Raw genomic sequence first — 25507 nt, forward strand, 5'->3', positions numbered from 1 at the left:
TTTGAGTGTGTGGAGAAACACTGTAGTTCTTCTAAGAAATTGTTTCATGTTAGAAGGCAGAGGGTCTAGTAGTTTTCTTAGCACTGTGAACTGAGTTTGCTGTATAAGGGAATACTGCCTACCTCTCAGTGTTTTCAAGAGTGAGAAACATCACCTTTGTTCAAAAATCCCCCATGCAACTGAATAGAAGAGGCAGTGTTGCTTGTGTGAGAGAATCAACAATGTTTGAAGCAAGAGCGGCTAGCACCTTGTTTTGCAGTTTGAACTGAGTTTGCTATTTGAAGGAATACTGCCTACCTCTCAGCGTTTTCATGGGTGAGGAACATCAACTTTGTGCCTAATAGTCCCTTTGAGTGTGTGGAGAAACACTGTAGTTCTTCTAAGAAAATGTTTCATGATAGAAGGAAGAGGGTCTAGCAGTTTGGTTAGCACTGTGAACTGAGTTTGCTGTGTAAGGGAATACTGCCTACCTCTCACTATTTTCAAGAATGAGAAACATTACCTTTGTTGAAAATGGCCCTATACAACTGAAAGGAACATGCAGTGTAGCTTCTGTGAGAGAATCATTCACGTTAGAAGCAAAAGGGCCTAGAACCTTGTTTTGCAGTTTGATTTGAGTTTGCTGTTTAAAGGAATACTGCCTACCTCTCAGCGTTTTCATGGGTGAAGAACATCAACTTTGTACATAATACCCATTTCAAGTGAGTGGAGAAACACTGCAGTTCTTCTAAGAAAATCTCCCATGTTAGAAGGAAGAGGGTCTACTAGTTTGCTTAGCACTGTGAACTGAGTTTGCTGTATAAGGGAATACTGCCTAACTCTCAGTGTTTTCAAGAATGAGAAACATTACCTTTGTTGAAAATGGCCCTATACAACTGAAAGGAACATGCAGTGTAGCTTCTGTGAGAGAATCATTCACGTTAGAAGCAAAAGGGCCTAGAACCTTGTTTTGCAGTTTGATTTGAGTTTGCTGTTTAAAGGAATACTGCCTACCTCTCAGCGTTTTCATGGGTGAAGAACATCAACTTTGTACATAATACCCATTTCAAGTGAGTGGAGAAACACTGTAGTTCTTCTAAGAAAATCTTCCATGTTAGAAGGAAGAGGGTCTAGTAGTTTTCTTAGCACTGTGAACTGAGTTTGCTGTATAAGGGAATACTGCCTACCTCTCAGTGTTTTCAAAAGTGAAAAACATCACCTTTGTTCAAAAATCCCCCTTACAACTGAATAGAAGATGCAGGGTTGCTTGTGTGAGAGAATCAATAATGTTTGAAGCAAGAGCGGCTACCACCTTGTTTTGCAGTTTGAATTGAGTTTGCTGTTTGAAGGAATACTGCCTACCTCTCAGCGATTTCATGGGTGAAGAACATCTACTTTGTACATAATACCCATTTCAAGTGAGTGGACTAACACTGTAGTTCTTCTAAGAAAATCTTCCATGTTAGAATGAAGAGGGTCTAGTAGTTTTCTTAGCACTGTGAACTGAGTTTGCTGTATAAGGGAATACTGCCTACCTCTCAGTGTTTTCAAAAGTGAGAAACATCACCTTTGTTCAAAAATCCCCCTTACAACTGAATAGAAGATGCAGGGTTGCTTGTATGAGAGAATCAATAATGTTTGAAGCAAGAGCGGCGACCACCTTGTTTTGCAGTTTGAATTGAGTTTGCTGTTTGAAGGAATACTGCCTACCTCTCAGCATTTTCATGGGTGAGGAACTTCAACTTTGTGCCTAATAGTCCCTTTGAGTGTGTGGAGAAACACTGTAATTGTTCTAAAAATTGTTTCATGATAGAAGGAAGAGGGTCTAGCAGTTTGGTTAGCACTGTGAACTGAGTTTGCTGTGTAAGGGAATACGGCCTACCTCTCAGTGTTTTCAAGAATGAGAAACATTACCTTTGTTGAAAATGGCCCTATACAACTGAAAGGAAGATGCAGTGTAGCTTCTGTGAGAGAATCATTCATGTCAAAAGCAAAAGGGCCTAGAACCTTGTTTTGCAGTTTGATTTGACTTTCTTGTTTAAAGGAGTACTGCCTACCTCTCAGTGTTTTCATGGCTGAGGAACAACTTTGTACCTAATACCCATTTCAAGTTAGTAGAGAAACACTATAGTTCTTCTAAGAAAATCTTTCATGTTAAAAGGAAGAGGGTCTAGCATCTTGCTTTGCATTGTGAACTGAGTTTGCTGTATAAGGGAATACTGCCTACCTCTCAGTGTTTTCAAGAGTGAGAAACATCACCTTTGTTCAAAAATCCCCCATGCAACTGAATAGAAGAGGCAGTGTTGCTTGTGTGAGAGAATCAACAATGTTTGAAGCAAGAGCGGCTAGCACCTTGTTTTGCAGTTTGAACTGAGTTTGCTATTTGAAGGAATACTGCCTACCTCTCAGCGTTTTCATGGGTGAGGAACATCAACTTTGTGCCTAATAGTCCCTTTGAGTGTGTGGAGAAACACTGTAGTTCTTCTAAGAAAATGTTTCATGATAGAAGGAAGAGGGTCTAGCAGTTTGGTTAGCACTGTGAACTGAGTTTGCTGTGTAAGGGAATACTGCCTACCTCTCAGTGTTTTCAAGAATGAGAAACATTACCTTTGTTGAAAATGGCCCTATACAACTGAAAGGAACATGCAGTGTAGCTTCTGTGAGAGAATCATTCACCTTAGAAGCAAAAGGGCCTAGAACCTTGTTTTGCAGTTTGATTTGAGTTTGCTGTTTAAACGAATACTGCCTACCTCTCAGCGTTTTCATGGGTGAAGAACATCTACTTTGTACATAATACCCATTTCAAGTGAGTGGAGAAACACTGTAGTTCTTCTAAGAAAATCTTCGATGTTAGAAGGAAGAGGGTCTAGTAGTTTTCTTAGCACTGTGAACTGAGTTTGCTGTATAAGGGAATACTGCCTACCTCTCAGTGTTTTCAAAAGTGAGAAACATCACCTTTGTTCAAAAATCCCCCTTACAACTGAATAGAAGATGCAGGGTTGCTTGTGTGAGAGAATCAATAATGTTTGAAGCAAGAGCGGCTACCACCTTGTTTTGCAGTTTGAATTGAGTTTGCTCTTTAAAGGAATACTGCCTAGCTCTCAGGGTTTTCATGGGTGAGGAACAGCAACTTTGTGCCTAATAGTGCCTTTCGAGTGTGTGGAGAAACACTGTAGTTGTTCTAAGAAAATCTTTCATGATAGAAGGAAGAGGGTCTAGCAGTTTTCTTACCACTGTGAACTGAACTTGCTGTTGGGGAGAACACTGCCTAACTCTCAGTTTTTCCATGAGTAAGAACACAAGTGAATGAAAGGAGCACTTTTGGTCTTGTTAGAGAACCATTAATTTTAGCAGCAAGAGGGTCTAGCCAATTGTTTACTATTGTGAATTCACTTAACATTCTAGAAGACTTCTGCATATCCCTTTGTGTTATCACGGTTCTAGATCATCAACTTTTTGCAAAATGACCCCTTTCAAGTGAACGGCAGAATCACTGTAGCTATTGAAAGAGACACATTAAAGTTAGAAGGAAGAAGCTCTATCACCTTGTTTAGCATTGTGCACTGAGTTGGCTTTTGAAAGGAACACTGCATAGGTCTCAGCTTTTTATGGTTGAGGAACATCAACTTTCAGCCAAATAGCCCCTTTCGAGTGACTGGAGAAACAGTATAGTTTTAATAAAATCTATCATGTTAGAAGGAAGAGGGCCTAGCAGTTTGCTTAGCACTGTGAACTGAGTTTGCTGTATAAGGGAACCCTGCCTACCTCTCAATGTTTTCAAGAATGAGAAACATTACCTTTGTTGAAAATGGCCCTATACAACTGAAAGGAACCTGCAGTGTAGCTTCTGTGAGAGAATCATTCAGGTTAGAAGCAAAAGGGCCTAGAAACATGTTTTGCAGTTTGATTTGAGTTTGCTGTTTAAAGGAATACTGCCTACCTCTCAGCGTTTTCATGGGTGAAGAACATCAACTTTGTACATAATACCCATTTCAAGTGAGTGGAGAAACACTGTAGTTATTCTAAGAAAATCTTCCATGTTAGAAGGAAGAGGGTCCAGTAGTTTTCTTAGCACTGTGAACTGAGTTTGCTGTAAAAGATAATATTGCCTACCTCTCAGTGTTTTCAAAAGTGAGAAACATCACCTTTGTTCAAAAATCCCCCTTACAACTGAATAGAAGATGCAGGGTTGCTTGTGTGAGAGAATCAATAATGTTTGAAGCAAGAGCGGCTACCACCTTGTTTTGCAGTTTGAATTGAGTTTGCTGTTTGAAGGAATAATGCCTACCTCTCAGCGTTTTCATGGGTGAGGAAATTCAACTTTGTGCCTAATAGTCCCTTTGAGTGTGTGGAGAAACACTGTAGTTCTTCTAAGAAATTGTTTCATGTTAGAAGGCAGAGGGTCTAGTAGTTTTCTTAGCACTGTGAACTGAGTTTGCTGTATAAGGGAATACTGCCTACCTCTCAGTGTTTTCAAGAATGAGAAACATTACCTTTGTTGAAAATGGCCCTGTACAACTGAAAGGAACATGCAGTGTAGCTTCTGTGAGAGAATCATTCACCTTAGAAGCAAAAGGGCCTAGAACCTTGTTTTGCAGTTTGATTTGAGTTTCCTGTTTAAAGGAATACTGCCTACCTCTCAGTGTTTTCATGGCTGAGGAACAACTTTGTACCTAATACCCATTTCAAGTTAGTAGAGAAACACTATAGTTCTTCTAAGAAAATCTTTCATATTAGAAGGAAGAGGGTCTAGCATCTTGCTTTGCATTGTGAACTGAGTTTGCTGTATAAGGGAATACTGCCTACCTCTCAGTGTTTTCAAGAGTGAGAAACATCACCTTTGTTCAAAAATCCCCCATGCAACTGAATAAAAGAGGCAGTGTTGCTTGTGTGAGAGAATCAACAATGTTTGAAGCAAGAGCGGCTAGCACCTTGTTTTGCAGTTTGAACTGAGTTTGCTATTTGAAGGATTACTGCCTACCTCTCAGCGTTTTCATGGGTGAGGAACATCAACTTTGTGCCTAATAGTCCCTTTGAGTGTGTGGAGAAACACTGTAGTTCTTCTAAGAAAATGTTTCATGATAGAAGGAAGAGGGTCTAGCAGTTTGGTTAGCACTGTGAACTGAGTTTGCTGTGTAAGGGAATACTGCCTACCTCTCACTATTTTCAAGAATGAGAAACATTACCTTTGTTGAAAATGGCCCTATACAACTGAAAGGAACATGCAGTGTAGCTTCTGTGAGAGAATCATTCACGTTAGAAGCAAAAGGGCCTAGAACCTTGTTTTGCAGTTTGATTTGAGTTTGCTGTTTAAAGGAATACTGCCTACCTCTCAGCGTTTTCATGGGTGAAGAACATCAACTTTGTACATAATACCCATTTCAAGTGAGTGGAGAAACACTGCAGTTCTTCTAAGAAAATCTCCCATGTTAGAAGGAAGAGGGTCTACTAGTTTGCTTAGCACTGTGAACTGAGTTTGCTGTATAAGGGAATACTGCCTACCTCTCAGTGTTTTCAAGAATGAGAAACATTACCTTTGTTGAAAATGGCCCTATACAACTGAAAGGAACATGCAGTGTAGCTTCTGTGAGAGAATCATTCACGTTAGAAGCAAAAGGGCCTAGAACCTTGTTTTGCAGTTTGATTTGAGTTTGCTGTTTAAAGGAATACTGCCTACCTCTCAGCGTTTTCATGGGTGAAGAACATCAACTTTGTACATAATACCCATTTCAAGTGAGTGGAGAAACACTGTAGTTCTTCTAAGAAAATCTTCCATGTTAGAAGGAAGAGGGTCTAGTAGTTTTCTTAGCACTGTGAACTGAGTTTGCTGTATAAGGGAATACTGCCTACCTCTCAGTGTTTTCAAAAGTGAGAAACATCACCTTTGTTCAAAAATCCCCCTTACAACTGAATAGAAGATTCAGGGTTGCTTGTGTGAGAGAATCAATAATGTTTGAAGCAAGAGCGGCTACCACCTTGTTTTGCAGTTTGAATTGAGTTTGCTGTTTGAAGGAATACTGCCTACCTCTCAGCGTTTTCATGGGTGAAGAACATCTACTTTGTACATAATACCCATTTCAAGTGAGTGGACTAACACTGTAGTTCTTCTAAGAAAATCTTCCATGTTAGAATGAAGAGGGTCTAGTAGTTTTCTTAGCACTGTGAACTGAGTTTGCTGTATAAGGGAATACTGCCTACCTCTCAGTGTTTTCAAAAGTGAGAAACATCACCTTTGTTCAAAAATCCCCCTTACAACTGAATAGAAGATGCAGGGTTGCTTGTATGAGAGAATCAATAATGTTTGAAGCAAGAGCGGCGACCACCTTGTTTTGCAGTTTGAATTGAGTTTGCTGTTTGAAGGAATACTGTCTACCTCTCAGCATTTTCATGGGTGAGGAACTTCAACTTTGTGCCTAATAGTCCCTTTGAGTGTGTGGAGAAACACTGTAATTGTTCTAAAAATTGTTTCATGATAGACGGAAGAGGGTCTAGCAGTTTGGTTAGCACTGTGAACTGAGTTTGCTGTGTAAGGGAATACGGCCTACCTCTCAGTGTTTTCAAGAATGAGAAACATTACCTTTGTTGAAAATGGCCCTATACAACTGAAAGGAAGATGCAGTGTAGCTTCTGTGAGAGAATCATTCATGTCAAAAGCAAGAGGGCCTAGAACCTTGTTTTGCAGTTTGATTTGACTTTTTTGTTTAAAGGAGTACTGCCTACCTCTCAGTGTTTTCATGGCTGAGGAACAACTTTGTACCTAATACCCATTTCAAGTGAGTGGACTAACACTGTAGTTCTTCTAAGAAAATCTTCCATGTTAGAAGGAAGAGGGTCTAGTAGTTTTCTTAGCACTGTGAACTGAGTTTGCTGTATAAGGGAATACTGCCTACCTCTCAGTGTTTTCAAAAGTGAGAAACATCACCTTTGTTCAAAAATCCCCCTTACAACTGAATAGAAGATGCAGGGTTGCTTGTGTGAGAGAATCAATAATGTTTGAAGCAAGAGCGGCGACCACCTTGTTTTGCAGTTTGAATTGAGTTTCCTGTTTGAAGGAATACTGCCTACCTCTCAGCGTTTTCATGGGTGAGGAACTTCAACTTTGTGCCTAATAGTCCCTTTGAGTGTGTGGAGAAACACTGTAGTTCTTCTAAGAAAATCTTCCATGTTAGATGGAAGAGGGTCTAGTAGTTTTCTTAGCACTGTGAACTGAGTTTGCTGTGTAAGGGAATACGGCCTACCCCTCAGTGTCTTCAAGAATGAGAAACATTACCTTTGTTGAAAATGGCCCTATACAACTGAAAGGAAAAGGCAGTGTAGCTTCTGTGAGAGAATCATTCACGTTAGAAGCAAAAGGGCCTAGAACCTTGTTTTGCAGTTTGATTTGAGTTTGCTGTTTAAAGGAATACTGCCTACCTCTCAGCGTTTTCATGGGTGAAGAACATCATCTTTGTACATAATACCCATTTCAAGTGAGTGGAGAAACACTGTAGTTCTTCTAAGAAAATCTTCCATGTTAGAAGGAAGAGGGTCTAGCAGTTTGCTTAGCACTGTGAACTAAGTTTGCTGTATAAGGGAATATTGCCTACCTCGCAGTGATTTCAAGAGTGAGAAACATCACCTTTGTTCAAAATCCCCCTCAAAACTGAATAGAAGATGCAGTGTAGCTTGTGTGAGAGAATCAATAATGTTTGAAGCAAGAGCGGCTAGCACCTTCTTTTGCAGTTTGAATTGAGTTTGCTGTTTAAAGGAATACTGCCTAGCTCTCAGGGTTTTCATGGGTGAGGAACAGCAACTTTGTGCCTAATAGTGCCTTTCGAGTGTGTGGAGAAACACTGTAGTTGTTCTAAGAAAATCTTTCATGATAGAAGGAAGAGGGTCTAGCAGTTTTCTTACCACTGTGAACTGAGCTTGCTGTTGAGGAGAACACTGCCTAACTCTCAGTGTTTCCATGAGTAAGAACACAAGTGAATGAAAGGAGCACTTTTGGTCTTGTTAGAGAACCATTAATTTTAGCAGCAAGAGGGTCTAGCCAATTGTTTACTATTGTGAATTCACTTAACATTCTAAAAGACTTCTGCATATCCCTTAGTGTTATCACGGTTCTAGATCATCAACTTTTTGCAAAATGACCCCTTTCAAGTGAACGGCAGAATCACTGTAGCTATTGAAAGAGACACATTAAAGTTAGAAGGAAGAAGCTCTATCACCTTGTTTAGCATTGTGCACTGAGTTGGCTTTTGAAAGGAACACTGCATAGGTCTCAGCTTTTTATGGTTGAGGAACATCAACTTTCAGCCAAATAGCCCCTTTCGAGTGACTGGAGAAACAGTCTAGTTTTAATAAAATCTATCATGTTAGAAGAAAGAGGGCCTAGCAGTTTGCTTAGCACTGTGAACTGAGTTTGCTGTATAAGGGAACCCTGCCTACCTCTCAATGTTTTCAAGAATGAGAAACATTACCTTTGTTGAAAATGGCCCAATACAAATGAAAGGAAGATGCAGTGTAGCTTCTGTGAGAGAATCATTCATGTCAAAAGCAAGAGGCCCTAGAAGCTTGTTTTGCAGTTTGATTTGAGTTTCCTGTTTAAAGGAATACTGCCTACATCTCAGTGTTTTCATGGCTGAGGAACAACTTTGTACCTAATACCCATTTCAAGTTAGTAGAGAAACACTATAGTTCTTCTAAGAAAATCTTTCATATTAGAAGGAAGAGGGTCTAGCATCTTGCTTTGCATTGTGAACTGAGTTTGCTGTATAAGGGAATACTGCCTACCTCTCAGTGTTTTCAAGAGTGAGAAACATCAACTTTGTTCAAAAATCCCCCATGCAACTGAATAGAAGAGGCAGTGTTGCTTGTGTGAGAGAATCAACAATGTTTGAAGCAAGAGCGGCTAGCACCTTGTTTTGCAGTTTGAACTGAGTTTGCTATTTGAAGGATTACTGCCTACCTCTCAGCATTTTCATGGGTGAGGAACATCAACTTTGTGCCTAAGAGTCCCTTTGAGTGTGTGGAGAAACACTGTACTTCTTCTAAGAAAATGTTTCATGATAGAAGGAAGAGGGTCTAGCAGTTTGGTTAGCACTGTGAACTGAGTTTGCTGTGTAAGGGAATACTGCCTACCTCTCAGTGTTTTCAAGAATGAGAAACATTACCTTTGTTGAAAATGGCCCTATACAACTGAAAGGAACATGCAGTGTAGCTTCTGTGAGAGAATCATTCACGTTAGAAGCAAAAGGGCCTAGAACCTTGTTTTGCAGTTTGATTTGAGTTTGCTCTTTAAAGGAATACTGCCTACCTCTCAGCGTTTTCATGGGTGAAGAACATCAACTTTGTACATAATACCCATTTCAAGTGAGTGGAGAAGCACTGCAGTTCTTCTAAGAAAATCTCCCATGTTAGAAGGAAGAGGGTCTACTAGTTTGCTTAGCACTGTGAACTGAGTTTGCTGTATAAGGGAATACTGCCTACCTCTCAGTGTTTTCAAGAATGAGAAACATTACCTTTGTTGAAAATGGCCCTATACAACTGAAAGGAACATGCAGTGTAGCTTCTGTGAGAGAATCATTCATGTCAAAAGCAAGAGGGCCTAGAACCTTGTTTTGCAGTTTGATTTGAGTTTCCTGTTTAAAGGAATACTGCCTACCTCTCAGTGTTTTCAAAAGTGAGAAACATCACCTTTGTTCAAAAATCCCCCATACAACTGAATAGAAGATGCAGTGTTGCTTGTGTGAGAGAATCAATAATGTTTGAAGCAAGAGCAGCTACCACCTTGTTTTGCAGTTTGAATTGAGTTTGCTGTTTGAAGGAATACTGCCTACCTCTCAGTGTTTTCAAGAATGAGAAACATTACCTTTGTTGAAAATGGCCCTATACAACTGAAAGGAACCTGCAGTGTAGCTTCTGTGAGAGAATCATTCACCTTAGAAGCAAAAGGGCCTAGAACTTTGTTTTGCAGTTTGATTTGAGTTTGCTGTTTAAAGGAATACTGCCTACCTCTCAGCGTTTTCATGGGTGAAGAACATCTACTTTGTACATAATACCCATTTCAAGTGAGTGGACTAAAACTGTAGTTCTTCTAAGAAAATCTTCCATGTTAGAAGGAAGAGGGTCTAGTAGTTTTCTTAGCACTGTGAACTGAGTTTGCTGTATAAGGGAATACTGCCTACCTCTCAGTGTTTTCAAAAGTGAGAAACCTCACCTTTGTTCAAAAATCCCCCTTACAACTGAATAGAAGATGCAGTGTTGCTTGTGTGAGAGAATCAATAATGTTTGAAGCAAGAGCGGCTACCACCTTGTTTTGCAGTTTGAATTGAGTTTGCTGTTTGAAGGAATACTGCCTACCTCTCAGCGTTTTCATGGGTGAGGAACTTCAACTTTGTGCCTAATAGTCCCTTTGAGTGTGTGGAGAAACACAGTAGTTCTTCTAAGAAATTGTTTCATGTTAGAAGGAAGAGGGTCTAGCAGTTTGGTTAGCACTGTAAACTGAGTTTGCTGTGTAAGGGAATACGGCCTACCTCTCAGTGTTTTCAAGAATGAGAAACATTACCTTTGTTGAAAATGGCCCTATACAACTGAAAGGAACAGGCAGTGTAGCTTATGTGAGAGAATCATTCACGTTAGAAGCAAAATTGCCTAGAACCTTGTTTTGCAGTTTGATTTGAGTTTGCTGTTTAAAGGAATACTGCCTACCTCTCAGCGTTTTCATGGGTGAAGAACATCAACTTTGTACATAATACCCATTTCAAGTGAGTGGAGAAACACTGTAGTTCTTCTAAGAAAATCTTCCATGTTAGAAGGAAGAGGGTCTAGTAGTTTTCTTAGCACTGTGAACTGAGTTTGCTGTATAAGGGAATACTGCCTACCTCTCAGTGTTTTCAAGAATGAGAAACATTACCTTTGTTGAAAATGGCCCTATACAACTGAAAGGAACATGCAGTGTAGCTTCTGTGAGAGAATCATTCACCTTAGAAGCAAAAGGGCCTAGAACCTTGTTTTGCAGTTTGATTTGAGTTTGCTGTTTAAAGGAATACTGCCTACCTCTCAGCGTTTTCATGGGTGAAGAACATCAACTTTGTACATAATACCCATTTCAAGTGAGTGGAGAAACACTGTAGTTCTTCTAAGAAAATCTTCCATGTTAGAAGGAAGAGGGTCTAGCAGTTTGCTTAGCACTGTGAACTGAGTTTGCTGTATAAGGGAATATTGCCTACCTCGCAGTGATTTCAAGAGTGAGAAACATCACCTTTGTTCAAAATCCCCCTCAAAACTGAATAGAAGATGCAGTGTAGCTTGTGTGAGAGAATCAATAATGTTTGAAGCAAGAGCGGCTAGCACCTTGTTTTGCAGTTTGAATTGAGTTTGCTGTTTAAAGGAATACTGCCTAGCTCTCAGGGTTTTCATGGGTGAGGAACAGCAACTTTGTGCCTAATAGTGCCTTTCGAGTGTGTGGAGAAACACTGTAGTTGTTCTCAGAAAATCTTTCATGATAGAAGGAAGAGGGTCTAGCAGTTTTCTTACCACTGTGAACTGAGCTTGCTGTTGAGGAGAACACTGCCTAACTCTCAGTGTTTCCATGAGTAAGAACACAAGTGAATGAAAGGAGCACTTTTGGTCTTGTTAGAGAACCATTAATTTTAGCAGCAAGAGGGTCTAGCCAATTGTTTACTATTGTGAATTCACTTAACATTCTAAAAGACTTCTGCATATCCCTTAGTGTTATCACGGTTCTAGATCATCAACTTTTTGCAAAATGACCCCTTTCAAGTGAACGGCAGAATCACTGTAGCTATTGAAAGAGACACATTAAAGTTAGAAGGAAGAAGCTCTATCACCTTGTTTAGCATTGTGCACTGAGTTGGCTTTTGAAAGGAATACTGCATAGGTCTCAGCTTTTTTTTTTTTTTTTTTTTTTAATATGGAAATATATTTATTTTTATTTTTTATTTTATTTTTTCATTTTTCTTTTATTATTCATATGTGCATACAAGGCTTGGTTCATTTCTCCCCCCTGCCCCCACCCCCTCCCTTACCACACACTCCGCCCCCTCCCGCTCCCCCCCTCAATACCCAGCAGAAACTATTTTGCCCTTATCTCTAATTTTGTTGTAGAGAGAGTATAAGCAATAATAGGAAGGAACAAGGGGTTTTGCTGGTTGAGATAAGGATAGCTATACAGGGCATTGACTCACATTGATTTCCTGTGTGTGGGTGTTACCTTCTAGGTTAATTCTTTTTGATCTAACCTTTTCTCTAGTTCCTGGTCCCCTTTTCCTATTGGCCTCAGTTGCTTTAAGGTATCTGCTTTAGTTTCTCTGCGTTAAGGGCAACAAATGCTAGCTAGTTTTTTAGGTGTCTTACCTATCCTCACCCCTCCCTTGTGTGCTCTCGCTTTTATCATGTGCTCATAGTCCAATCCCCTTGTTGTGTTTGCCCTTGATCTAATGTCCACATATGAGGGAGAACATACGATTTTTGGTCTTTTGAGCCAGGCTAACCTCACTCAGAATGATGTTCTCCAATTCCATCCATTTACCAGCGAATGATAACATTTCGTTCTTCTTCATGGCTGCATAAAATTCCATTGTGTATAGATACCACATTTTCTTAATCCATTCGTCAGTGCTGGGACATCTTGGCTGTTTCCATAACTTGGCTATTGTGAATAGTGCCGCAATAAACATGGATGTGCAGGTGCCTCTGGAGTAACAGTCTTTTGGGTATATCCCCAAGAGTGGTATTGCTGGATCAAATGGTAGATCGATGTCCATCTTTTTAAGTAGCCTCCAAATTTTTTTCCAGAGTGGTTGTACAAGTCTACATTCCCACCAACAGTGTAAAAGGGTTCCTTTTTCCCCGCATCCTCGCCAACACCTGTTGTTGGTGGTGTTGCTGATGATGGCTATTCTAACAGGGGTGAGGTGGAATCTTAGTGTGGTTTTAATTTGCATTTCCTTTATTGCTAGAGATGGTGAGCATTTTTTCATGTGTTTTCTGGCCATTTGAATTTCTTCTTTTGAGAAAGTTCTGTTTAGTTCACATGCCCATTTCTTTATTGGTTCATTAGTTTTGGGAGAATTTAGTTTTTTAAGTTCCCTGTATATTCTGGTTATCAGTCCTTTGTCTGATGTATAATTGGCAAATATTTTCTCCCACTCTGTGGGTGTTCTCTTCAGTTTAGAGACCATTTCTTTTGATGAACAGAAGCTTTTTAGTTTTATGAGGTCCCATTTATCTATGCTATCTCTTAGTTGCTGTGCTGCTGGGGTTTCATTGAGAAAGTTTTTACCTATACCTACTAACTCCAGAGTATTTCCTACTCTTTCTTGTATCAACTTAAGAGTTTGGGGTCTGATATTAAGATCCTTGATCCATTTTGAGTTAATCTTGTTATAGGGTGATATACATGGATCTAGTTTCAGTTTTTTGCAGACTGCTAACCAGTTTTCCCAGCAGTTTTTGTTGAAGAGGCTGCTATTTCTCCATCGTATATTTTTAGCTCCTTTGTCAAAGATAAGTTGCTCATAGTTGTGTGGCTTCATATCTGGATCCTCTATTCTGTTCCACTGGTCTTCATGTCTGTTTTTGTGCCAGTACCATGCTGTTTTTATTGTTATTGCTTTGTAATATAGTTTGAAGTCAGGTATTGTGATACCTCCTGCATTGTTCTTTTGACTGAGTATTGCCTTGGCTATTCGTGGCCTCTTGTGTTTCCATATAAATTTCACAGTAGATTTTTCAATCTCTTTAATGAATGTCTTTGGAATTTTGATGGGAATTGCATTAAACATGTAGATTACTTTGGGGAGTATCGACATTTTTACTATGTTGATTCTACCAATCCATGAGCATGGGAGATCTCTCCACTTTCTATAGTCTTCCTCAATCTCTTTCTTCAGAAGTGTATAGTTTTCCTTGTAGAGGTCTTTCACATCTTTTGTTAGGTTTACACCTAGGTATTTGATTTTTTTGAGGCTATTGTAAATGTAAATGTTTTCATACATTCTTTTTCAGTTTGCTCTTTGTTAGTGTATAGAAATGCTAATGATTTTTCTATGTTGATTTTATATCCTGCTACTTTGCTATAGCTATTGATGATGTCTAGAAGCTTCTGAGTAGAGTTTTTTGGGTCTTTAAGGTATAGGATCATGTCGTCTGCAAATAGGGATATTTTGACAGTTTCTTTACCTATTTGTATTCCTTTTATTCCTTCTTCTTGCCTAATTGCTCTGGCTAGGAATTCCAGTACTATGTTGAATAGGAGTGGAGATAGTGGGCATCCTTGTCTGGTTCCTGATTTTAGAGGGAACGGTTTTAATTTTTCTCCGTTAAGTATAATGCTGGCTGTAGGTTTGTCATATATAGCTTTTATAATGTTGAGGAACTTTCCTTCTATTCCTAGTTTTCTTAGAGCTTTTATCATGAAATGATGTTGGATCTTATCAAAGGCTTTTTCTGCGTCTATTGAGATGATCAAGTGGTTTTTGTCTTTGCTTCTGTTAATGTGGTTTATTACGTTTATTGATTTTCGTATGTTGAACCACCCCTGCATCCCTGGGATGAAGCCTACCTGGTCGTGGTGGATAATCTTTTTGATGTGTTGCTGAATTCGGTTTGCCATTATTTTGTTGAGGATTTTTGCATCGATGTTCATTAAGGAGATTGGCCTATAGTTCTCCTTTTTGGAGGTGTCTTTGCCTGGTTTTGGGATAAGTGTAATACTGGCTTCATAAAATGTGTTTGGCAGTTTTCCTTCCCTTTCTATTTCATGGAACAGTTTAAGGAGGGTTGGTATCAGTTCTTCTTTAAAGGTCTGATAGAATTCAGCAGAGAATCCATCAGGTCCTGGACTTTTCTTTTTGGGGAGACTCTTGATTGCTGCTTCAATTTCATTTTGTGTTATAGGTCTATTCAGGTGATTAATTTCCTCTTGGTTCAGTTTTGGATGATCATATGTATCTAGAAATCTGTCCATTTCTTTTAGATTTTCAAATTTATTTGAATATAGGTTCTCAAAGTAGTCTCTGATGATTTCCTGGATTTCCATGGTGTTTGTTGTTATCTCCCCTTTTGCATTCCTGATTCTACTAATTTGGGTTTTTTCTCTCCTCATTTTAGTCAGGTTTGCCAGGAGTCTATCGATCTTGTTTATTTTTTCAAAGAACCAACTTTTTGTTTCATTAATTCTTTGTATGGTTTTTTTGGTTTCTATTTCGTTGATTTCAGCTCTTATTTTTATTATTTCTCTCCTTCTATTTGTTTTGGGATTTGCTTGTTCTTGTTTTTCTAGGAGTTTGAGATGTATCATTAGGTCATTGATTTGGGATCTTTCAATCTTTTTAATATATGCACTCATGGCTATAAACTTTCCTCTCAAGACTGCCTTAGCTGTGTCCCATAGGTTCCGGTAGGTTGTGTTTTCATTTTCATTGACTTCTAGGAACTTTTTAATTTCTTCTTTTATTGCATCGATGATCCATTCTTCATTAAGTAATGAGTTATTTAGTTTCCAGCTGTTTGCATGTTTTTTGTCTTTACTTTTGTTGTTGAGTTCTACTTTTACTGCATTGTGGTCAGATAGTATGCACGGTATTATTTCTATTTTCTTATATTTGCTGAGGCTTGCTTTGTGCCCTAGGATATGATCTATTTTGGAGAAGGTTCCATGGGCTGCTGAGAAGAATGTATATTGTGTAGAGGTTGGATGAAATGTTCTATAGACATCTACTAGGTCCACTTGATCTATTGCATATTTTAGATCTTGGATTTCTTTATTGAGTTTTTGTTTGGATGACCTATCTATTGATGATAATGGAGTGTTAAAGTCTCCCACAACCACTGTGTTGGCGTTTATATATGCTTTTAGGTCTTTTAGGGTATGTTTGATGAAATTGGGTGCGTTGACATTGGGTGCGTACAGATTGATGATTATTATTTCCTTTTGGTCTATTTCCCCTTTTATTAGTATGGAATGTCCTTCTTTGTCTCGTTTGATCAATGTAGGTTTGAAGTCTACTTTGTCAGAGATAAGTATTGCTACTCCTGCTTGTTTTCGGGGGCCATTAGCTTGGTAAATCTTCTTCCAGCCTTTCATCCTAAGCATATGCTTATTTCTGTCGGTGAGATGAGTCTCCTGTAAGCAACAAATTGTTGGATCTTCTTTTTTAATCCATTTTGTCAAACGGTGTCTTTTGATGGGTGAATTAAGTCCATTGACATTAAGTGTTAGTACTGATAGGTATGTGGTGATTCCTGCCATTTAGTTATCTTAGTTGTTTGAAGGTTTGATTGTGTGTACCTAACTTGATGTTACTCTCTACTGTCTTGCTTTTTCTTATCCTGTGGTTTGGTGCTGCCTGCCTTTTCATGGTTAAGTTGGGTGTCACTTTCTGTGTGCAGGATCCCTTGCAGAATCTTTTGTAATGGTGGCTTTGTGGTCACATATTGTTTTAGTTTCTGCTTATCATGGAAGACTTTTATTGCTCCATCTATTTTGAATGATAGCTTTGCTGGGTAGAGTATCCTGGGGTTGAAGTTATTTTCATTCAGTGCCCGGAAGATCTCACCCCACGCTCTTCTTGCTTTTAATGTTTCTGTTGAGAAGTCTGCTGTGATTTTGATGGGTTTACCTTTGTATGTTACTTGTTTTTTCTCTCTTGCAGCCTTCAATATTCTTTCCTTAGTTTCTGAACTTGTTGTTTTAATGATGATATGTCGTGGAGTAGTTCTATTTTGATCTGGTCTGTTTGGTGTCCTGGAGGCCTCTTGCATTTGTATGGGAATATCTTTCTCTAGATTTGGGAAATTTTCCATTATTATTTTGTTGAATATATTACGCATTCCCTTCGCTTGCACCTCTTCTCCTTCTTCGATGCCCATGATTCTCAAGTTTGGTCTTTTGATGGAGTCGGTGAGTTCTTGCATTTTCTTTTCACAGGTCTTGAGTTGTTTAATTAATAGTTCTTCGGTTTTTCCTTTAATTACCATTTCATCTTCAAGTTCTGAGATTCTGTCTTCTGTTTGTTCTATTCTGCTGGATTGGCTTTCCGTTTTGTTTTGCAGTTCTGTTTCGTTCTTTTTTCTGAGGTTTTCCATATCCTGGCTGTTTTCTTCTTTATTGTTGTCTATTTTTGTCCTGAGTTCATTTATCCATTTATTCATTGTGTTCTCTCTTTCACTTTGGTGTTTATACAGTGCTTCTATGGTTTCCTTTATTTCTTCTTTTGCTTTTTCAAATTCTCTATTTTTATTGTCTTGGAATTTCTTGAGTGTCTCCTGTACATTTTGGTTGACCCTATCCAGTATCATCTCTATAAAATTCTCATTGAGTACTTGTAGTATGTCTTCTTTTAAATTATTCTTGTAGGCTTCATTGGGTCCTTTGGCATAGTTTATCTTCATTTTGTTGGAGTCTGGCTCTGAGTTTCTGTTCTCTTCATTCCCCTCTGGTTCCTGTACTAATTTTTTGCTGTGGGGAAACTGGTTTCCTTGTTTTTTCTGTCTTCCTGTCATTGTCCTTGGTGTTGTTACTGTCCCTGTACTGTGTGTAATTAAGTATTTTCTAGCTTGTAATAATAACAATGGTAATATTGAGAACGGAAGAGTGAGCTGAGATGGAAAGCAAGAAGTTAAAGAAAAGGGGAAAACAAATATAGAGACAAGAGGGAGAAAGCAGAACAAGGTATCAGACAAGAGAGTTTCAAAGGTATAAACAGGGAGTGTTAGTGTACTAATCGACAGTAAGCTGAACAGACAATAGAGAGACAGAGAGAGGATTGAAAATCAAAGATAAAAAAATAAAAAATAAGTATATGAAAGTAATATCTATTTATAAAAATGAATTAAAATAAAATGGAAAATAGGAAATTAAAAAAAAAAAAAAACCAAAAAACTTCCAAGTTTATATGCAATGCAATTTCAGTCTTAATAATTTGGATGTCCGTCTTAATCTCCAGTCCTGGAGTTGGTGCCTCAGATGTTGTTCTGTAGTTGTCTCATCAAAGGGGATGCTTAAAGTAGAACAAAACTACACTCACACACACACAGAAGAAAAAATAAAAAAAAAAAACCCACCAAGTGTCCCCAGTTCAAATGCAATAGTTTCAGTAAGTTTTTCGGCTTGCAGGTGTAATTCTGTTGTTGTCTCATCAAAGGTAGGGAGAAAAAGAAAAAAAAGCGTCTGGAGGCAGTTCTGAGAGTGGTATCTGCAACTGTGGCTTGCCTGCCTGCTGCTCTCAGCCTGTAGCTGGCGGCGTTATTTATGCAGATCTCTGGGGTGAGCTTAGCACTCACCTGGTCCCACAGGCTTTGTTTGCTCAGAGTTCTCCTGTGCGGGGGAGGGGGGCCTCTGCTACAGGCTTTTCCCTTTCCAAGCACTGGGAAAGGCGACACTGCCCCGCGTTGTCAGGCCTGCGTGTTTATTTACAGTTCACGTGGGAAGTGGGTCTTCCCTCCTCTCACAAGCGTCCCCGCTCCTGGTTGCTGGGCGCACCCCGCTCCCTCCAGAGCCTCTCCGGCCCGCCCGGCTCGTTTATTTACAGTCCCGGGAAGGCTTCCCTTCCCCCAATCTTCAGCGCTCAGGGCGCCCCACCCTCTTTCCAGCGTGTCTTAACTGTTCTTATTGCTTAGTACTCAGTTTCTCTTTTTTTCCCGGGTGGAGGTCAGTCTGTCCAGGGGGCTATGCTGCTCTGGCCCAGAATTGTCTGTGGGGGAACCGCAGTACCGCGAAGCTCACCTGGTCCGCGTCTTCCCAAGCCGTATGGGCGCCGGCCACTCAGGTCTCACCTTTTTATGGTTGAGGAACATCAACTTTCAGCCAAATAGCCCCTTTCGAGTGACTGGAGAAACAGTCTAGTTTTAATAAAATCTATCATGTTAGAAGAAAGAGGGCCTAGCAGTTTGCTTAGCACTGTGAACTGAGTTTGCTGTATAAGGGAACCCTGCCTACCTCTCAATGTTTTCAAGAATGAGAAACATTACCTTTGTTGAAAATGGCCCAATACAAATGAAAGGAAGATGCAGTGTAGCTTCTGTGAGAGAATCATTCATGTCAAAAGCAAGAGGGCCTAGAACCTTGTTTTGCAGTTTGATTTGAGTTTCCTGTTTAAAGGAATACTGCCTACCTCTCAGTGTTTTCATGGCTGAGGAACAACTTTGTACCTAATACCCATTTCAAGTTAGTAGAGAAACACTATAGTTCTTCTAAGAAAATCTTTCATATTAGAAGGAAGAGGGACTAGCAGTTTGGTTAGCACTGTGAACTGAGTTTGCTGTGTAAGGGAATACTGCCTACCTCTTAGTGTTTTCAAGAATGAGAAACATTACCTTTGTTGAAAATGGCCCTATACAACTGAAAGGAACATGCAGTGTAGCTTCTGTGAGAGAATCATTCACGTTAGAAGCAAAAGGGCCTAGAACCTTGTTTTGCAGTTTGATTTGAGTTTGCTGTTTAAAGGAATACTGCCTACCTGTCAGCGTTTTCATGGGTGAAGAACATCAACTTTGTACATAATACCCATTTCAAGTGAGTGGAGAAACACTGTAGTTCTTCTAAGAAAATCTTCGATGTTAGAAGGAAGAGGGTCTAGTAGTTTTCTTAGCACTGTGAACTGAGTTTGCTGTATAAGGGAATACTGCCTACCTCTCAGTGTTTTCAAGAATGAGAAACATTACCTTTGTTGAAAATGGCCCTATACAACTGAAAGGAACATGCAGTGTAGCTTCTGTGAGAGAATCATTCACGTTAGAAGCAAAAGGGCCTAGAACCTTGTTTTGCAGTTTGATTTGAGTTTGCTGATTAAAGGAATACTGCCTACCTCTCAGCGTTTTCATGGGTGAGGAACTTCAACTTTGTGCCTAATAGTCCCTTTGAGTGTGTGGAGAAACACTGTAGTTCTTCTAAGAAATTGTTTCATGATAGAAGGAAGAGGGTCTAGCAGTTTGGTTAGCACTGTGAACTGAGTTTGCTGTGTAAGGGAATACGGCCTACCTCTCAGTGTTTTCAAGAATTAGAAACATTACCTTTGTTGAAAATGGCCCTATACAACTGAAAGGAAGATGCAGTGTAGCTTCTGTGAGAGAATCATTCATGTCAAAAGCAAGAGGGCCTAGAACCTTGTTTTGCAGTTTGATTTGACTTTCTTGTTTAAAGGAATACTGCCTACCTCTCAGTGTTTTCATGGCTGAGGAACAACTTTGTACCTAATACCCATTTCAAGTTAGTAGAGAAACACTATAGTTCTTCTAAGAAAATCTTTCATGTTAGGAGGAAGAGGGTCTAGCAGTTTGGTTAGCAATGTGAACTGAGTTTGCTGTGTAAGGGAATACGGCCTACCTCTCAGTGTTTTCAAGAATGAGAAACATTACCTTTGTTGAAAATGGCCCTATACAACTGAAAGGAACATGCAGTGTAGCTTCTGTGAGAGAATCATTCACGTTAGAAGCAAAAGGGCCTAGAACCTTGTTTTGCAGTTTGATTTGAGTTTGCTGTTTAAAGGAATACTGCCTACCTGTCAGCGTTTTCATGGGTGAAGAACATCAACTTTGTACATAATACCCATTTCAAGTGAGTGGAGAAACACTGTAGTTCTTCTAAGAAAATCTTCCATGTTAGAAGGAAGAGGGTCTAGCAGTTTGCTTAGCACTGTGAACTGAGTTTGCTGTATAAGGGAATATTGCCTACCTCTCAGTGTTTTCAAGAGTGAGAAACATCACCTTTGTTCAAAAATCCCCCATGCAACTGAATAGAAGAGGCAGTGTTGCTTGTGTGAGAGAATAAACAATGATTGAAGCAAGAGCGGCTAGCACCTTGTTTTGCAGTTTGAACTGAGTTTGCTATTTGAAGGAATACTGCCTACCTCTCAGCGTTTTCATGGGTGAGGAACATCAACTTTGTGCCTAATAGTCCCTTTGAGTGTGTGGAGAAACACTGTAGTGCTTCTAAGAAATTGTTTCATGATAGAAGGAAGAGGGTTTAGCAGTTTGGTTAGCACTGTGAACTGAGTTTGCTGTGTAAGGGAATACTGCCTACCTCTCAGTGTTTTCAAGAATGAGAAACATTACCTTTGTTGAAAATGGCCCTATACAACTGAAAGGAACATGCAGTGTAGCTTCTGTGAGAGAATCATTCACGTTAGAAGCAAAAGGGCCTAGAACCTTGTTTTGCAGTTTGATTTGAGTTTGCTGTTTAAAGGAATACTGCCTACCTGTCAGCGTTTTCATGGGTGAAGAACATCAACTTTGTACATAATACCCATTTCAAGTGAGTGGAGAAACACTGTAGTTCTTCTAAGAAAATCTTCGATGTTAGAAGGAAGAGGGTCTAGTAGTTTTCTTAGCACTGTGAACTGAGTTTGCTGTATAAGGGAATACTGCCTACCTCTCAGTGTTTTCAAGAATGAGAAACATTACCTTTGTTGAAAATGGCCCTATACAACTGAAAGGAACATGCAGTGTAGCTTCTGTGAGAGAATCATTCACGTTAGAAGCAGAAGGGCCTAGAACCTTGTTTTGCAGTTTGATTTGAGTTTGCTGTTTAAAGGAATACTGCCTACCTCTCAGCGTTTTCATGGGTGAAGAACATCAACTTTGTACATAATAACCATTTCAAGTGAGTAGAGAAACACTGTAGTTCTTCTAAGAAAATCTTCGATGTTAGAAGGAAGAGGGTCTAGTAGTTTTCTTAGCACTGTGAACTGAGTTTGCTGTGTAAGGGAATACTGCCTACCTCTCAGTGTTTTCAAGAATGAGAAACATTACCTTTGTTGAAAATGGCCCTATACAACTGAAAGGAACATGCAGTGTAGCTTCTGTGAGAGAATCATTCACGTTAGAAGCAAAAGGGCCTAGAAATTTGTTTTGCAGTTTGATTTGAGTTTGCTGTTTAAAGGAATACTGCCTACCTCTCAGCGTTTTCATGGGTGAAGAACATCAACTTTGTACATAATACCCATTTAAAGTGAGTGGAGAAACACTGTAGTTCTTCTAAGAAAATCTTCGATGTTAGAAGGAAGAGGGTCTAGTAGTTTTCTTAGCACTGTGAACTGAGTTTGCTGTATAAGGGAATACTGCCTACCTCTCAGTGTTTTCAAGAATGAGAAACATTACCTTTGTTGAAAATGGCCCTATACAACTGAAAGGAACATGCAGTGTAGCTTCTATGAGAGAATCATTCACGTTAGAAGCAAAAGGGACTAGAACATTGTTTTGCAGTTTGATTTGAGTTTGCTGTTTAAAGGAATACTGCCTACCTCTCAGCGTTTTCATGGGTGAAGAACATCAACTTTGTACATAATACCCATTTCAAGTTAGTAGAGAAACACTGTAGTTCTTCTAAGAAAATCTTCGATGTTAGAAGGAAGAGGGTCTAGTAGTTTTCTTAGCACTGTGAACTGAGTTTGCTGTGTAAGGGAATACTGCCTACCTCTCAGTGTTTTCAAGAATGAGAAACATTACCTTTGTTGGAAATGGCCCTATACAACTGAAAGGAACATGCAGTGTAGCTTCTGTGAGAGAATCATTCACGTTAGAAGCAAAAGGGCCTAGAACCTTGTTTTGCAGTTTGATTTGAGTTTGCTGTTTAAAGGAGTACTGCCTACCTCTCAGCGTTTTCATGGGTGAAGAACATCAACTTTGTACCTAATACCCATTTCAAGTGAGTGGAGAAACACTGTAGTTCTTCTAAGAAAATCTTCCATGTTAGAAGGAAGAGGGTCTAGTAGTTTTCTTAGCACTGTGAACTGAGTTTGCTGTATAAGGGAATACTGCCTACCTCTCAGTGTTTTCAAGAATGAGAAACATTACCTTTGTTGAAAATGGCCCTATACAACTGAAAGGAACCTGCAGTGTAGCTTCTGTGAGAGAATCATTCACCTTAGAAGCAAAAGGGCCTAGAACCTTGTTTTGCAGTTTCATTTGAGTTTCTTGTTTAAAGGAATACTGCCTACCTCTCAGCGTTTTCATGGGTGAAGAACATCTACTTTGCACATAATACCCATTTCAAGTGAGTGGACTAACACTGTAGTTCTTCTAAGAAAATCTTCGATGTTAGAAGGAAGAGGGTCTAGTAGTTTTCTTAGCACTGTGAACTGAGTTTGCTGTATAAGGGAATACTGCCTACCTCTCAGTGTTTTCAAAAGTGAGAAACATCACCTTTGTTCAAAAATCCCCCTTACAACTGAATAGAAGATGCAGTGTTGCTTGTGTGAGAGAATCAATAATGTTTGAAGCAAGAGCGGCTACCACCTTGTTTTGCAGTTTGAATTGAGTTTGCTGTTTGAAGGAATACTGCCTACCTCTCAGCGTTTTCATGGGTGAGGAACTTCAACTTTGTGCCTAATAGTCCCTTTGAGTGTGTGGAGAAACACTGTAGTTCTTCTAAGAAATTGTTTCATGTTAGAAGGAAGAGGGTCTAGCAGTTTGGTTAGCACTGTAAACTGAGTTTGCTGTGTAAGGGAGTACGGCCTACCTCTCAGTGTTTTCAAGAATGAGAAACATTACCTTTGTTGAAAATGGCCCTATACAACTGAAAGGAACAGGCAGTGTAGCTTCTGTGAGAGAATCATTCACGTTAGAAGCAAAACGGCCTAGAACCTTGTTTTGCAGTTTGATTTGAGTTTGCTGTTTAAAGGAATACTGCCTACCTGTCAGCGTTTTCATGGGTGAAGAACATCAACTTTGTACATAATACCCATTTCAAGTGAGTGGAGAAACACTGTAGTTCTTCTAAGAAAATCTTCGATGTTAGAAGGAAGAGGGTCTAGTAGTTTTCTTAGCACTGTGAACTGAGTTTGCTGTATAAGGGAATACTGCCTACCTCTCAGTGTTTTCAAAAGTGAGAAACATCACCTTTGTTCAAAAATCCCCCATACAACTGAATAGAAGATGCAGTGTAGCTTGTGTGAGAGAATCAATAATGTTTGAAGCAAGAGCGGCTAGCACCTTCTTTTGCAGTTTGAATTGAGTTTGCTGTTTAAAGGAATACTGCCTAGCTCTCAGGGTTTTCATGGGTGAGGAACAGCAACTTTGTGCCTAATAGTGCCTTTCGAGTGTGTGGAGAAACACTGTAGTTGTTCTAAGAAAATCTTTCATGATAGAAGGAAGAGGGTCTAGCAGTTTTCTTACCACTGTGAACTGAGCTTGCTGTTGAGGAGAACACTGCCTAACTCTCAGTGTTTCCATGAGTAAGAACACAAGTGAATGAAAGGAGCACTTTTGGTCTTGTTAGAGAACCATTAATTTTAGCAGCAAGAGGGTCTAGCCAATTGTTTACTATTGTGAATTCACTTAACATTCTAAAAGACTTCTGCATATCCCTTAGTGTTATCACGGTTCTAGATCATCAACTTTTTGCAAAATGACCCCTTTCAAGTGAACGGCAGAATCACTGTAGCTATTGAAAGAGACACATTAAAGTTAGAAGGAAGAAGCTCTATCACCTTGTTTAGCATTGTGCACTGAGTTGGCTTTTGAAAGGAACACTGCATAGGTCTCAGCTTTTTCATGGTTGAGGAACATCAACTTTCAGCCAAATAGCCCCTTTCGAGTGACTGTAGAAACAGTCTAGTTTTAATAAAATCTATCATGTTAGAAGGAAGAGGGCCTAGCAGTTTGCTTAGCACTGTGAACTGAGTTTGCTGTATAAGGGAATGCTGCCTACTTCTCAATGTTTTCAAGAATGAGAAACATTACCTTTGTTGAAAATGGCCCAATACAACTGAAAGGAAGATGCAGTGTAGCTTCTGTGAGAGAATCATTCATGTCAAAAGCAAGAGGGCCTAGAACCTTGTTTTGCAGTTTGATTTGAGTTTCCTGTTTAAAGGAATACTGCCTAACTCTCAGTGTTTTCATGGCTGAGGAACAACTTTGTACCTAATACCCATTTCAAGTGAGTAGAGAAACACTATAGATCTTCTAAGAAAATCTTTCATGTTAGAAGGAAGAGGGTCTAACATCTTGCTTTGCATTGTGAACTGAGTTTGCTGTATAAAGGAATACTGCCTACCTCTCAGTGTTTTCAAGAGTGAGAAACATCACCTTTGTTCAAAAATCCCCCATGCAACTGAATAGAAGAGGCAGTTTTGCTTGTGTGAGAGAATCAATAATGTTTGAAGAAAGAGCGGCTAGCACCTTGTTTTGCAGTTTGAATTGAGTTTGCTATTTGAAGGAATACTGCCTACCTCTCAGCGTTTTCATGGGTGAGGAACATCAACTTTGTGCCTAATAGTCCCTTTGAGGGTGTGGAGAAACACTGTAGTTCTTCTAAGAAATTGTTTCATGATAGAAGGAAGAGGGCCTAGCAGTTTGCTTAGCACTGTGAACTGAGTTTGCTGTATAAGGGAATACTGCCTACCTCTCAATGTTTTCAAGAATGAGAAACATTACCTTTGTTGAAAATGGCCCAATACAACTGAAAGGAAGATGCAGTGTAGCTTCTGTGAGAGAATCATTCATGTCAAAAGCAAGAGGGCCTAGAACCTTGTTTTGCAGTTTGATTTGAGTTTCCTGTTTAAAGGAATACTGCCTACCTCTCAGC

The sequence above is a fragment of the Castor canadensis genome, chromosome 18 (genome assembly GCF_047511655.1).
Source record: "Castor canadensis chromosome 18, mCasCan1.hap1v2, whole genome shotgun sequence".
Classification (NCBI taxonomy): Eukaryota; Metazoa; Chordata; class Mammalia; order Rodentia; family Castoridae; genus Castor; species Castor canadensis.